We start from the raw sequence: 16,210 nt of genomic DNA, 5'->3' as shown, positions 1-16,210 counted from the left end.
CACTGCAACTAGAGAGTCAGTTGGGCTGTCCGGATCCCATGTGATGCAGTGAACATCTCAACTAAGTCTCCTCTAAGCCAAATAAATAAATCTAGGGGAAAAAAAGTAGCTAAGTCTCATGGGTAACAGCTCGCTTGACTTAATTTCTCACTTTGTTAACTTTCTCATGATTTATATCAATTGAATTGTAGGGCTCATCACATTCAGGGTGATACCATTTTGAAATGATTAACTACTGATTCTCAAACTTCAGCAGGTTAAAATTAGATTTTTTTTTTAAACTTCAGATCAGAATCACCTGGAGGGGTTGTCAATGCATACATTGCCAGGCCCAGAGTTTTCAGTGAGGATTGCTAATTCGCACTTCTAACAAGTTTCAGGTGATGCTGATTTTGTGTCCAGATCTTCAAGCTTCCAATCCAGGCCTCGCCCTTTGCTAAAACGCTTGGGCCTTTCTCTGCAGGCGTTCTCTCCATCTCAGGTCAAAACCAGCTTTCTCTGACCCTAAAAGGACTTGAAGAGTTACCTGCTCCTCTTCTGTAAAACAAAACTGAAGTTCTTGAGCTGGTAAGTGTATTTGATTCAATATTTTAGTCTTGAATTGTGCTTTCAACCAAATTTAGCTGGAGGGTTAATTGCTTGCTACTTGCTTTAAGTTTTGAAGGGTAACTGCTACCCATCTAGTCCCTCTAACCTGACTTGTTTTTCTTTTTGTTTCGAGTTTTCTTTGCACTTCCTGAACTCAAGTATTGCTTGTCCACTGGCTCACGAAAGGATATTTAAACAGCCTTACTCTGAGGCTGCAATATGTCACTTTAGTTTCCCTTAGAAAGTGAAATACAAGTCAGCTTGACTCGGGATGTTGCATTTGTTGAATCAAATGGCTAGCTGGTCTGGAACTTCTAAGGAATGTTTTTAACAGCCTAATAATACTATTTTGAAATTATTAACTTATCCCCCAAAGGGGATAAGTAAAATAAGGTATTTTTTGTAGTTTGACATCTTCAGTTTCACTCATTATTTGAAGTAGTAGACTTACTAATGGTTGTTGAAGGTTGCCTTTATAACTCCAAATGAATTGCACATTAAAATTTTTTTGTTTGTTATTGTTGCTACTCAAGAATTCTCTTTGGCAAACAGGAGTCTGCATGAACTACACTCAGACCCTTTGACCCAATATATCTGCCTGCTTCTCTTGGTGATTCATAGTAAGACACAACAGGTGCTAATCTGCCTAGGGCTGGTGCAACATAGATTTGAAGCAACAGTTTCAAGTCTTACAGGTAATTAACTCAGCATGATTTAGCTGGATTTGTACCAAGTGTTTGTTTGCCCATGCTGAGAAAAATAATACTCTGTCCCTTTCATCAGTGGATCTCAAAAACACTTCATAGACATTAATTAATGCTTATCACACACCCCATCCTCCCCATTTCCAGATGAGAACACTGAGTGATAGGATCTGGCACAGTCATTTGCCTGCAGCCTTGAGGATGGGTGCAGTGAAGTATAGCATACAAGATTCATTTTGGTCTTATGACCTTGGGGTTATTCTTTTTCCTATTGATGGAATGCTGTCACCACCTCTTAAACTTGGACAACCAAGTCTAGCCCTTGCAGTTAACCGAACTTATTGAAAACCCAAGAAAAAAGTGGCAAATTTTGGAAAGATAAAGAAGTCGCTGAGTTGTGTCTAACTCTTTGCGGCCCCATGGACTCTAGTCCATGGAATTCGCCAGGCCAGAATACTGGAGTGGGTAGCTGTTCCCTTCTCCAGGGGATCTTCCCAATCCAGGGATTGAACCCAGAGGCATCCAAATTGCAGGCAGATTCTTTATCAGCTGAGCCACCAGGAAAGCTCAAGAATACTGGTGTAGGTAGCCTATTGTTTTTCCAGTGGGTCTTCCAGACCCAGGCATCGAACCGGGGTCTCCTGCATTGCAGGTGGATTCTTTACCAGCTCAGCTATCAGGGAAGCCCTGGGAAAGATAAGTTACTACATATTATGAAGATAAATCATGAAAGGAGTTGCAGGCGTGTGAGCCCAGGTATGTATGCTTCTGAACAGGTCTCTAACCTTGAGATAGGATTCTTTCTTGTTTGGTTGGCATTCTGTGAGTTTATTGGACTCTGCCTTTGGAAAGAGTGACCAATGGAGTAGGCATGGTCATGTTTTTGCATTTCAAGTCATGGGTTAGCTGGGAACAGAGGCTTACCCCAGGGAGGGGGGTCTTACACCTCAACTTGGCTTTCTATTGGACAGGTTGCTTCTCCTCCATGCAAGAAAGGGGTGTAGCTAAACTCAGCTTCACACCAAGTGGCAGCACCTGGCCTTCCCTGAAATGCAGGTGCCCAGCTCAGGTGACTGACTGCCACTTGCAAGGCTGCTCTCAAATTTGTCTTAGGGGAAGGGAGAGCATTCCTCTAGTTTGGTCCCATGTGAGCCCAGGCCTACTAGTCCAGGTCCCCCTCTCTGCAGGGAGACCTACGCCTCTTCTGACCCCTCTTCTTGAGTTCCAGCTTACACCAGGTGACACTGCTGTTTGCTCCAATCCTTTGCACAGCAAGCCCCTTCTAGGAGGTAAAGAGAGCTCTTGATTCTCATTTGGGCCTTCAGTCTGGGCATCTACATCACACAGTTCAGTTTAGTCTCTCAGTTGTGTCCGACTCTTTGCAACCACATGGACTGCAGCGCACCAGGTTTCCCTGTCCGTCACCAACTCCTGGAGCTTGCTCAAACTCATGTCTGTCGAGTCAGTGATGCTATCCAACCATCTCACCCTCTGTCATCCCCTTCTCCTGCCTTCAATCTTTACCAGCATCAGGGTCTTTTCTAAGGAGTCAGTACTTCACATCAGGTGGCAAAAGAATTGGAGCTTCAGCATCAGTCCTTTGATGAATATTCAGGACTGATTTCCTACAGGATAGACTGGTTTGGTCTCCTTACAGTCCAAGGGACTCTCAAGAGTCTTCTCCAACACCACAGTTTAAAAGCATCAATTCTTTGGCACTCAGCTTTGTTTTTCTTTATAACATTAGTATGCTGCTGCTGCTGCTACTAAGTCACTTCAGTCATGTCCGACTCTGTGCAACCCCATAGACAGCAGCCCACCAGGCTCCCCGTCCCTGGGATTCTCCAGGCAAGAATATTGGAGTGGGTTGCCATTTCCTTCCCCAACATTAGTATAGTACACATTTAATTAACATTTCATATATACATATATAAACACCCCCACATGTGTAGTGATGGATATACATCAACTTCAGATTTTCCTTATGAAAAGCCTTCATATGTCTTAAGGTGGCAAAAAACATAGTTGCTGTTGTCCTGTATATAATCCGTACCTCTTTCCTTCTTGCCTGAGCTTTGGGTTCCATTTTTGTGCCTGAGGTCATTGTTGCTCTATGCTGCTCCATAAGATGATGTCGATTTTTATTACTGCCTCCCTGGTAGTTTGGTGAGTCTCAAGTGATGATGTTCCTTGGAATTATCTAGAGATCTTGATTTAAAAAAAAAAAAAAGAAAACAATTTCAGCTTCCTGGAACCACTTGCAGAAATGCAGATTTAAGAAGTCTGGGAGGGGGTCCAAATAGCTGTGTTTTTAACAGATATGCCTAGATCATTTAAATGCATGTGGTTCATGGACCACACTTGGAGAAATGTGACTTGCTTCATTTTTTGCATTTGTTTATTTTGAGTACAGCATGCCAGAGTTGTACTCTTGTAAAGTGGTGGTTGTTTACTTTGTTGGTTAAGCTACAAGAATAGCTTTTGCTACTTATCTGATCTCGAAACCTCTCCTCTTACCTGATGTCCTCTCCTGTCTGTGACCTCTTCATCCTTATGTGTTCATTTTAGTACACAAAGGTAAAAGAAAGGAAAAAGTGTGTTCTTCAAGGAGCTTAACTTTTGGTAGGAGTTATAACTTAAAAATCTCCCTGTTACACATTGTCTTAATACTGTTAAGCACCCCACATCATCTTAATATTGTTTAGCACCCCTTAGGTACAACTAATAAGTTTTTGTTCAATTAACTAGAATGGTATGCTTTTGGGTGGCCCAGTTCTTAGGAAATGATTATTATTGGTCAATTAAAAAGGTGTTTTTGTGCCTATGTGTATCAGTTCAGTTCAGTCGCTCAGTCGTATCCGACTCTTTGTGACCCCATGAATTGCAGCACGCCAGGCCTCCCTGTCCGTCACCAATTCCCGGAGTTCACTCAGACTCCTGTCCATCATGTCAGTGATGCCATCCAGCCATCTCATCCTTTGTCGTCCCCTTCTCCTCCTGCCCCCAATCCCTCCCAGCATCAGAGTCTTTTCCAATGAGTCAACTCTTCGCATGAGGTGGCCAAAGTACTGGAGTTTCAGCTTTAGCATCATTCCCTCCAAAGAAATCCCAGGGCTGACCTCCTTCAGAATGGACCGGTTGGATCTCCTTGCAGTCCAAGGGACTCTCAAGAGTATACATACATAAATATACATTATACTATATAATAAAAATGAAAACGCAGTTTGAGTTTGGCAAGCTTGACGCCAGTCCATGACAGCAGTTAATATTATACATTACTACACTGGTTTTTCATTTTATGATGGGCCATTTCCGTGGTCACTGCCCACGTGGTACACACACAAGCATAACTAAAATCTGTCCCTGTGGCCATTTTATTTCCTATGAGCCTTTTTAGAGAATTGGGATTACTCATTGGTTGAGTATTTTACTGGATTCGCTTAGGCATAAACGTGGGGAAGCTACATTTAAACTACATTTTGGATCGGTTAGAAAACCTGCTACTGTGAATGCCTTCAGACTGTATTCTGAGAAATGCTAGTCCACCTTTAGATATAGCCATATGCTTAGAAAAATGAGTTTGGTTAATGATGGAATAAACAGAGTTAGACTCTTAATTCTGTACAATTTCTCAGACTTAGTACCCTTCATCTCTAAAAAGAAAATTCAGCATGAAGTATTTTCAAAACTTTTTTAAAACCCAAGTCATCTTTGAGGAATACAAATTTTTTTTTTTTTTTTTTTTTTTTTTTTGTGGAAGCATAAATTGGGACATGCTGGCCGAAGTTAAGCCCCTGCTTTTCTGCTACACTGTGGTTCTGAATACTTATAGATAAGCAAGATTTGTCTTTCTGCACAGTTGGGTCAGGAAATTCCATCCACTTAGTTGCAGCTCTGGGGTTGAAACACTTAATTTGTGGCTTCAAAGTCTATATTCACACCGTTCCACTGACTAGAGATGCTCATTCTAATTGTTTTAAACATTGTTGCTGTTAAAAAAAGAGGCTCCAAAGATTGCCTCCAGAGGTTGCTCAATTATTTAAGATGCTGATGCAGAAAAGCAACACATTCTTAGAAAGGCATGCCATTAATTAACATGTCTTCTGGCTTGTCATTGTCCTTCCCTTCTTATCCAGTTGTCAAGTTTGTTTAGTCCATTAATGACTAGAGGAGAGAGTTTTGCTGCAGTGCTTGAGGTTTTCTAAGAATGTGAATTATTAATGAAAAGCTTTGTTTTGGTTTCCACCTTTCCTTGTGTGTGGAGGTGGAGGAGGTGGTGAGATGCATATGGGGAGAAGACGCTTGTATCCTGTACAGTGGTCTTTTTTTTTTGGTGGTGGTCGGGGGGTGGTGCTGTATTGGGAATTGGAGAAGGAAATGGCAACCCACTCCATTATTCTTGCCTGGAGAATCCCGGGGGTAGGGGAGCCTGGTGGGCTGCTGCCATCTATGGGGTCGCACAGAGTCGGACATGGCTGAAGCGACTTAGCAGCAGCAGCTGTATTAGGAACTTTTATCTTGATGCTCATCAGTGGGCTGAATTCATGATAAATCTGCTTGAGCAAGGTTCTGTGTCTGTGTGTTGGAGGCTCTGAGGGCTTTTATTATGGATATCTTAATCACTTTACAGGTTGCATGTCATATCCTGTGCTTAGAACTGTGCTGCCACTGCCCAGACCAATCTATCGCAAACCACTGATTCATTCAGTAAGTGTGGGATACATTGGTTACCCTTCCACCCTGTGCCAAAGCGTTCCCTGCTCAGGTTTGATAGATTCTGGCGACCTTTACGAGACTGAGCCACCAGGGAAGCCTCTAAAACTAACACATTCCCTTAAATTTAACACATTCAGAAGATGTTACATGGGCATTTAGGCTGCTTTCTCCAAGTCAGTGCAGATGGTCATCTGGAAGCCTAACCACTTGGAGCCATAAACAGGCGGGTGTGGAACAGGCAGGCTGAATCCTCTGGCTCAGGATGGACAGTATAAAATTAATTTAACACACAAAGAAATTTCACCTGTGCCCTGAGACCTGAGTTGCTTCCACAGTGTTCCTGCAAGTGAGTCTGTGTTTCTGAAAGCGGAGCTCTAATCTGTATTGACTGTCTGTGATGTGTCTGTAGGTGTCGGCCAGCAGGTGCCTATGTGGATCAAAGGCGCAGTGACCAAAGGTAGTGGCTGTTCTTTTTTCTCCCACTCCCTCTTTGTGAGGAAGTGCTCGCATCTTAATCAAGAACAGTACATGCTTGTAGGAGTCTAATTTTTTTTTATTATAATTCATAACTGTGCAGACAGCAAAGTGCCTCAGTCCCAGGGAATAAACTCTCTAAACCCTGCTCACCAATGCTTCTCTTTCTACTCCCTGACTTGGAGTTTTCCCTGTGGTGTGTTGGAGCTGGCTTGTCTTAGCCCACAAAAGCCGACGATGTGCAAATATCATATCGCCATGTTCAGTGATGGTAGGTAGCTTGAGATCAGCCAAGATGAGAGTATTTACAAACCGGGCTCTCCCCTTAGAGAAGACTGTCAGACGTTTACTAGCACACCACTGGATTCTTCCCGTCTAATCTAGTCTCCTAGGACTGATTTTTTGGCATGTAGAACTTCACTATGTGTACAATTCGATCTAAATTAATCAGTTTCTTTGAATTTGATATCTTTGATTTATCAATTTATATTTGTGTACATATTAGATGCTGGGCACTGTGCTAGGTTCTGGGGGTAAAATATAATCTTATATTTACAATTATTTATATTTAATTTATATTGAAAGTCATATCCTTTTAAAAAGTGAGTTTTATCTTTTTATTTAAATAATTATTTAATACATATCAAATTATATTAAGCTGGCTTTTTATTATATTTATAATATTGCACAAACATCACTTTTTAACTCTAGAACATCTCATCACCCTCAAAAGAAATCAGATCTCATCTTTTGTCAGCTGGTAATCTCTTTGGATTTCCTATTCTACCGGACACTCCATATTAATGAAATCATACTACAGATGGATTTTATGTCTGCTGTCACTTAGCATAATGTTCTTTTAGGGTGCCTCCATGTTGTACCATGTGTTATTACTTGATTCCTTTTTATGGCTGTATAGCATTCCACTAAATGTACAACATATTGTCTATTTTTCTATAATAGACTATTTCTAATGTTGGACTATTATCAATAATGCTACAATGAACATTCATATATACCTTCTCGTATGAAAATCCATTTTTAATTGAATTTTTACTTTTTATTGTGATATAGTTGATTTATAATGTTGTGGTTAGTTTCAGGTGAACAGAAAAGCAAGTCAGTTATACATATATCCATTCATTCTCAGATTCTTTTCCCATATAGATTATTACAAAATGTTGAGTAGAGTTCTATAAGGAAGGTTATAGAAGGTGCTATAAGGTTGGTTCTTGCTAGTTATCTATTTTATATATAGTAGTGTTTGTTAATACCAACCTTTTAAGTTACCCCACCCTAGCCCAGTGCTTCCCCTTTGGTAACCATAAGTTTGTTTTCCTAATGTCTGTGAGTCCACTTCTGTTTTGTAACTAAGTTCATCTGTATCTTTTTAGATTCCACATGTAAGTGATATCATATGATATTTGATAATCTCTAGGTCCATCCATATTGCTGCAAATGTCATTATTTTGTTCTTTTTGTGGCTGAATAGTATCCCGCCGTGTACGTGCACCACATCTTCTTTACGCAGTCCTCTGTTGATAGACAGTTAGGTCTTTTTCAGGTCTTGGCTAGGGTTATTTACCCTAGCTGATATGAACTTAGAAGTACATGTATCTTTTTGAATTATGACTTTGGTCCAGGTATATGCCCAAGAGTGGGATTGCAGGATCATAGGGTAGCTCTGTTTTCTGTGTTTTAAGAAATCTCCATAGTGTTTTCCATAGTGGTTGCACCAATTTATATTCCCACCAACAGCATAGGAGGATTCCCTTTTCTCCACACCCTCTCCAGTATTTATTGTTTGTAGACTTTTTAATGATGGCTGTTCTGATGGGTATCAAGTGATACCTCATTGTGTTTTTAAATCTTTTGGGTATATAAGTATATACATGGGAATAGCACTTCTGGGATTATAACTGTTTAATTTTTTGAAGAAATGTGAAATTATTTTTAAGTGTCTGTTCTAGTACACATTTTTGCCTACATTAAGATTATAATTTCACTGTATCCTTTCAACAAGTTTTATTTTGCAACTTAAAAAAATTATACTCATTTAGTGGGTATATGGAGTGGTATCTCAGTGTTACTTTTTAAAAAAAATCTCCCTGATGCCTAATGATTCTGAGTACTTTTTACACCTTACTGTCTATTATGTATTTTATTCAAATCCTTTGCCCATGAGTTCTAGAATTCAGTCAAATACCATTTGTAAATAATACTTTTTTGATAATGTTCTTTGTATAAAAATTTTAATTTTGATGTCTTTTTTTTTTTTAATCCACTGATTTCTTTTGCTTTAGGTGTCATGTTTAAGAATCTGTTGCCTACTTCAACTTTGAAGATTTACACTGAAATTTCCTTTAAGAGTCTGACATTTTTGTTGTTCTTGTTGGAAGTTTGTGATTTGACTCAGTCCCTCTACTTGCTTGGGTATATTCAGATTTCCTCTCTTCTTGAACCAGCTTTAGCAATTGGTGTGTTTCTAGGAATTTGTCTGTTTTATATAGGTTCTAACTTATTGGCATACAAGTATTTATTGTATTCCCTTTTTACCCCTGGAGAGTTGGATATTAAGTTAGTCTGCCACACTTGGGTGGACGCTAGTTAAAGATATAATACTCCTGAAGCAGAGACAAAGGACAGATACCATTAGCCAAGACAGCAACATTTTGGGGGGCTATTTATATATAGTAACATGAAAAAGGTGATGCTCATTCAATGGGTTGTGTTATAGATGAAGAACCCTGAGTTCATGGAACCCAAATCTTTTATAATGAGAAGTAAGTATGCCTACCCTTTGCCCCACAGGGAGGCACTGTAACTTTCAAGGCTCTTTGCTATACACGCACCTTAAATATAGTCTGGAACAAAGTGCAGTTTGTGCCTTACATGCAAAGACATGCAGAAATAAGAGAAACTCTGGAGAATGATCTTCAGAGTACACAGAAAGTAGGGCATGAGAGACAGCAAGGACTTGGGATTTCAGTCTGTGTAGAGAGATGCCAGGCTTCCCTGGTGGCTCAGTGGTAAAGAATCCACCTGCCAATGCAGGAGACACAGGAAACCTAGGTTCCATCCTTGGGTCAGGAAGATCCCCTGGAGAAGGGAGTAGCAACCCACTCCAGTATTCTTGCCTGGAGAATTCCATAGATGGAGGAGACACATGGGCTACAGTCCATGGGGTCTCAAGGAGTCGGACAGGACTGAAGCGACTGAGAACACACACACGCACAGAGGGATGCTATTGCAGGGTTTTGAGGAAAAGTGGCACAGGTTCATTTATATTTTGAAAGAATCACTCTGCTTCTGTGTAGAGATTAGACTGTACAGAGGGGGAAGATCTGTATGGAGGAAAGTGAGCAGTTAGGAGGCTATTAAAATATGCAGGTCAGTGATAATGATGATTAATTTAGTGGTGGAGGTAGGGATAAGTTATCAGATTGACAGTTTTGATGGCAGAATCCACTGGATTTTTCTGGCAGGTGGGATCAAATTTGGGAAGAAAAGAGCAGTTAAATAGGACTTTTATGCTTTCATCTGATCCACTGAATGCATGATGGTTCTATTTACTGGAATGGATAACGTTGGGGTAGAATTAAGGTTTTTTTTAGTCACTAAGCCGTTTCCAACTCTTGTGACCCCATGGACTGTAGCCTGCCAGGCTCCTCTCTTCATGGTACTTCCCAGGCAAGAATGCTGGAGTGGGTTACCATTTCTTCCTCCAGGGCATCTTCCCCACTCGGGGATGGAACCCATGTCTCCTGTGGCTCCTGCACTGGCAGATGGTAAATGCTGAGCCACCAGGGAAGCCCAAAATTAGGTTGGGGAAATGTAGTCCAGAATACTATTTTGGTGTTCTATGAAAGGAGAAAACGTTAGTACTCCCTTGACAGATGCACAAAACCCTTGGCCTGACAACACACATATGGTTAAGGCATTTCCAGCTCCTTTGTAGCATCTAACCACCGTTTTTGGGACTGATAAACCAATTTGCAGGACAGGAGTAGAGATGCAGACACTGAGAATGGACTTGTGGACACAGCAGGGGAAGGAGAGTGGGACAAATTGAGAGAGTAGCATTGATATATATATACACTCCCATGTGTACAATAGATGGCTAGCAGAAAGCTGCTGTAGAGCACAGACAGCTCAGCTCGGTGCGCTGTGAGGGCTTAGAGGGGAGGGCTTGGGGAGTGGGAGGGAGGCTCAAAAGGGAGGGGGTATATGTGTACATATGGTTGAAACTAACACAATATTATAAAGCAATGGTGGCTCAGAGGTTAAAGCATCTGCCTGCCGTGCAGGAGACCTGGGTCTGATCCCTGGGTCGGGAAGATCCCATGGAGAAGGAAATGGCAACCCACTCCAGTATTCTTGCCTGGAGAATCCCATGGACAGAGGAGCCTGGTGGGCTACAGTCCACAGGGTCGCAAAGAGTCAGACACGACTGAGCAACTTCACTTCACATCACTTGACATCCAGGAGAGATGCAGGGGACATCACTGGGTATAGAAATCAGTGGTCATGAAGACATGAAATCTGGAGATGAACTATTGACTCCCAAATATTATATTTGTCATTTAAAATCCTGAGACTTCATAAGAAACAGTGGAATCGAGTATAAATAGAAAATTAAGTCAAAATACTGAACCCTGGTGTCCTTCTGATATTTGGGGGTCAGAAAGAAGAGGATTCAGCAAATGAGAGGAAAAATCAGGAGACAACTTGACCTTGTGTGCATGCATGCTCAGTTGTGTCTGACTCTTTGCAAACCCACGGACTGTAGCCCACCAGGTTCCTCTGCCCATAGAACTGTCCTGGTAGGAATACTGGAGTGGGTTGCCATTTCCTACTTCAGGGGATCTTCCTGACCCTGGGTAAGTAAAACTGATGGTGAAGGTAACAGACCCCCACCTAGTGTTGGTCTGAACACTAGGTGGGGGTCTGTCTTTGTTTAGAAAATACAAATTCCAAAATAACTTTGAGTCCCTTGACATGTAAATTACAGATAGTATGATTGCTAATATGCTGTTCATGCAAATTAAGCAGGGATTTGGAAGGATGAGGGTGTCGGGGGAGAGTTTTGGTGAAGGGACTGGGAATAAGGGGAAAGTAGATGACAACATGGTGAGGTGGCTGGAGAACTTGTAGATTTTATTTTAGTTGCTAGGAAGTAAATCCACCTGTTTGCCCAAGCCTTTAGCAATGTGTACTACATAGAAATGCTTTTGGCATCTGTGTGTGTTGATGTGTGTGAGAACTAAGTTGTCTACATCTGATGCAGAGTGGAGGGGAAGGGTGAAAGAAGCCACAAGTTTAAAGAGAGGAGTATTGATGTAATTATCTATAGAGTACAGTCTTGAAGCTAGAATTGAGAAGGGCAGGGAAGTCAGAGGGATTGCAGAAACCTTCTGGTCAGAAAACGAGCTGGCATCTAGGTTACACTTATGTGAACAAGCAGCTGTTTGAGTCTCCCATCGTATTAACCACTTTGGTCTAGGACCTCTTGCACCTTAACTTTTAGTATTCATACTGATTTTCATAATCGCTTGGACTCAGTCCTGGCTGGTGCTGGACAAGACCATTGTGCTGTTAGCCTTGCTCTGGCCTTGCCCTTTACTTCTGAAAGAGATCAAGTGAGACTGATGGGTATTTCATGCATCTAAGCACAAATAATTACATTGAATAAGGAGGTTGCCTTCTCCGAAGCAAGAAAGAATGTATCTTTATGGTTTCAGCTGCCAAGTTTTCAAAACACAATTTTTCTGTTGTTTTTGGTTTCTTTTTTTTGGTAGATGGTGGTAATTAATTCTTTTTATCACTTATATAGCAAACTCCATATTTGAGGTAAAACTTGTTCTTTCTAAAAGGAGGTTGTGACAAGCCCCTACTATCTTTTAGATAATGGCTAGTTGACTGTATTTTGATAGACTCTGAGTCCTGGTTCCAATATTTGAATACCAGAGTAACACAGAGAAATTAAAAAAAAAAAAAAAAAAAACCAAAAAAACCAAAAAACGATTGTGTTGAAGTACCAACAACAACAAAATCTAGCTTTATAAATCTAGTCTTCCAAACTCTCCAACAGTCTCTTTGTTATTGTTAACAATATAAGTTTATAATATAAATTGTTAGATTAGGTAGTGCTGCTCCTCTGGTCTGCACTTGGCTTTGTCCTTCTTCTTTAACTCTCTCTAATCTCTCCCTCCCTTCCTGTCCTTCTTTTATTCCTAAATGTACCCCGCCCTGCTATAAACCCCAGAGCTGAAAAAATACGTGGAACCACCATTGAATCTGAGTCCAAATCTCATCTAAGTTCAAATCTCAACATTAGCACCTCCCATCTTTGTGAGCTTCTTAAGGCAGCTTTTCTGCCTTGATTCCCTATCCTTTCACATGGCGGTTACTGTGTCACTTAGGGCTATTGGGGAAATTAAAATATTGGGTTGGCCAAAAAGTTCATTTGGGCTTTTCTATACCATCGTATGGAAAAACCTGAACGAACTTTTGGGCTAACCTAGTAGATGATAAATACAAAGTGATTACAACAATGCCTAACACACTAAGCATTCAGTAAATGCTATCGTTTGTTATTCTTCAAATAGACATATTTAAATAAGAAACTAGAAAAAGAAAATGTTTTGTAATGATGGCCTTTTGTACAGAAGAACCTGGAGCTGGGAGAAAGAGTTTTGAATTTGAAGGATGGGGAGGAAAGGAAATGAACCTAAGACCTGTGTTCTCTGAGCTAATCGAGAAAAGACTGTACTGGTTGGTTCCTTTTCTAGTTGCTCCTCATCTGTGTAGCTCTGTCATTTAGATGCTATTGAAAAGGCATGTGCTTTGATACTTGCAGGCCTACTACTGGTCTTGAAACTAACAGTGACTTTGAGTCATTCATTTATTTCTGGAGTTATGATTTCTTATATCTAAAATGAAAATAGTAACCTCAAAGCAAATATACTATGGAGAATGTGCCTTGAAAATATTACCAAGATGCACCCTGGGTTGGAAGATTTCTAAGATTCTGTTGTAAGTAAATGAAGGCTGGGTATGATTTTACCAAGTTCATCTGGCCCTTGCAGGCCGACTTAGCCACACAAGTTCTTCTGTTTCTAGGGAAATTACTTCAATTAATCTCTGAATGGCAGCCCTCTCCCCTGGCACAGCAGACAGCAGCTGTTGAATACCCAGGAACAGGAGACAGCGGTCTTGTTCTGTGAAAAGGAGGATGAATTTTTTTGTTCAGCTGTAATCACAGAGGAGTTTAGGAGTGGGTAGAAGTTTGTCCAGAGCCGAATAATTTCCTCTCCTTTATTTAAAACAGAGAGCAAGAACAGATGAACTCCTCTTGGTGTCATGACAAAAGAAATCCAGTTCAGTCATGGCCCTTCTCTCAGACTGCCCATCCTTAGGCGCAGGCGTACAATCTCAGGATCACCAGCAGATTAGACTAGAATGGCTCTCTGAAGAAGTTATGATCTGTCTTGTCAGAGGCCTTCTGGGGACACTTTACCCCTTGTATTAATGACACAATATCCTGGAAATGCTTCTTTGGAAATCATCTGAATATATTACAAAACCCTGTGGTTTAGCAATCCCAACTCAACTGACTGAAAACTCTTATGGTTTTGATAATTATATCAGGGTACAGACAATAGTACAAAACCTTGAAGCTTTGTGTTTTTTTTCCCTTGGAACTTGCAGGGAGCCATACGTTTACATTAGAGACCTGTCTCCTGCAGAATTTTATTGGGAAAACCATAGCTATTATAAATACTCTTTCATAGAAGCTAAAACTGTTTTAAAGTTTTTTTTTTCCCCTTGATTTTGTAATGCCTCTTAGAAATGGTCGAATATTTCATATTTAATTCTTACAAAAACAATTATCCCTTGAACAGATCCTTGGTTTTCTGTTCAATGTGTTGGTGTAATTTTTTCCATTAACAGATTGAGGCATTTTGGCAATTTCAGTATTAAAGACAGATTAATGGACATTTAATTCAATAAATTTGTAGGATTAAACCCAGTACCCAAAGTGAAGTGATGTAAGATATTTTAGCAAGGGTCTTAGCTTTCCTTCCTAAGTCCCAAATTGGCTTCTACTTGGACAGAATTATTTGTATATTTCTTGGAGCTATTTTCCGGATCGTGCAGGGTTTGAATCCAAGGTGGCCTATTTGATCCATCTGTGTTTCTGTTAAGGTTGGTGCCTGGCTGAATGATTTTCTGAAAGAATTAAGAAATGTTCTTTCAAACTAACCACAGGAAAAAAATAGTGAGGAGAGCATTAACTATGCCAGCTGAAAGGATCAATTTTCTAAAGAAAAAGTTAGAAAAGAGCTAGTGGAATATGGGTGGAACTAGGTTTTATGGGGGTGGAGTTGTCAAGATGATTCTCAGGAGAGGAGATTAAATATCAATCAAAGAATTAACCATGCAGGTCAAAGAAAGTGATTAAGAACAAATTAAGCTTAGGATAAATTAGAAGAAAAATAGTATTGTACATAATCATTTTTATATGAAACAATTGGATCTTAGTATCATTAAGTCATTAGCTCATCTAATCAAGGAAAAGAATGACCAAATACCTAATTAGGAAAGAGAAATGTGAAACACCTACAATTAGAGAAGATACCAAGAATCTATACAAAAATAGGGGACTTTATATAAAACTTAGATTAAAAACTTTTTCTTAGCTTTATTTGCATTTTCCTAGAAAGTTTAAACTGTAGACAAATAATCCTGAAAATGATGAGAATATTTTTCAAAAAGCCTTGAAAAGATTTGAACTGTGTGCTATCACAGAGGAATTCTTTTAAATCTTTTGCTCAGTCGCTCAGTCATATCCGACTCTTTGCGACCCCATGAATCGCAGCACACCAGGCCTCCCTGTCCATCACCATCTACTGGAGTTCACTCAAACTCACATCCATCGAGTCGGTGATGCCATCCAACCATCTCATCCTCTGTCGTCCTCTTTTCCTCCTGCCCCCAATCCCTCCCAGCATCAGAGTCTTTTTCCAATGAGTCAGTTATTCACATGAGGTGGCCAAAGTACTGGAGTTTCAGCGTTAGCATCATTCCTTCCAATGAACACCCAGGACTGATCTTCAGAATGGACTGGTTGAATCTCCTTGCAGTCCAGGGGACTCTCAAGAGTCTTCTCCAACAACACAGTTCAAAAGCATCAATTCCTCTGCATTCTGCTTTCTTCACAATCCAATTCTTGCATCCATACATGACCACTGGCAAAACCACAGCCTTGACTAGACAGACCTTTGTTGGCAAAGTAATGTCTCTGCTTTTGAATATGCTATCTAGGTTGGTCATAACTTTCCTTCCAAGGAGTAAGCGTTTTTTAATTTCATGGCTGCAGTCATCATCTGCAGTGATTTTGGAGCCCCCCAAAATAAAGTCTGACACTGTTTCCACTGTTTCCCCATCTATTTCCCATGAAGTGATGGGACCAGATGCCATGATCTTCATTTTCTGAATGTTGGGCTTTAAGCCAACTTTTTCACTCTCCTCTTTCACTTTCATCAAGAGGCTTTTTAGTTCCTCTTCACTTTCTGCCATAAGGGTGGTGTCATCTGCATATCTGAGGTTATTGATATTTCTCCCGGGAATTTTGATTCCAGCTTGTGCTTCTTCCAGCCCAGCATTTCTCATGATGTACTCTGCATATACGTTAAACAATCAGGATGACAATATACAGCCTTGAC

At 40.4% G+C, this 16,210-nt stretch overlaps 1 non-coding gene across 1 annotated transcript; it reads left to right on the top strand.

Moving 5' to 3' along the window:
* The first annotated feature begins 10,337 nt into the window (after window positions 1–10,337).
* Window positions 10,338–10,459, top strand: LOC128051832 (U6atac minor spliceosomal RNA). The gene has a single exon (XR_008199761.1). It is a non-coding gene; the product is annotated as a U6atac minor spliceosomal RNA (small nuclear RNA).
* The last annotated feature ends 5,751 nt before the right edge of the window (window positions 10,460–16,210 follow it).

The sequence above is a fragment of the Budorcas taxicolor genome, chromosome 7 (genome assembly GCF_023091745.1).
Source record: "Budorcas taxicolor isolate Tak-1 chromosome 7, Takin1.1, whole genome shotgun sequence".
Taxonomy (NCBI): domain Eukaryota; kingdom Metazoa; phylum Chordata; class Mammalia; order Artiodactyla; family Bovidae; genus Budorcas; species Budorcas taxicolor.
The sequence above is the reverse complement of the archived record's forward strand: the minus strand, read 5'-3'. Positions and strand labels throughout refer to the sequence as shown.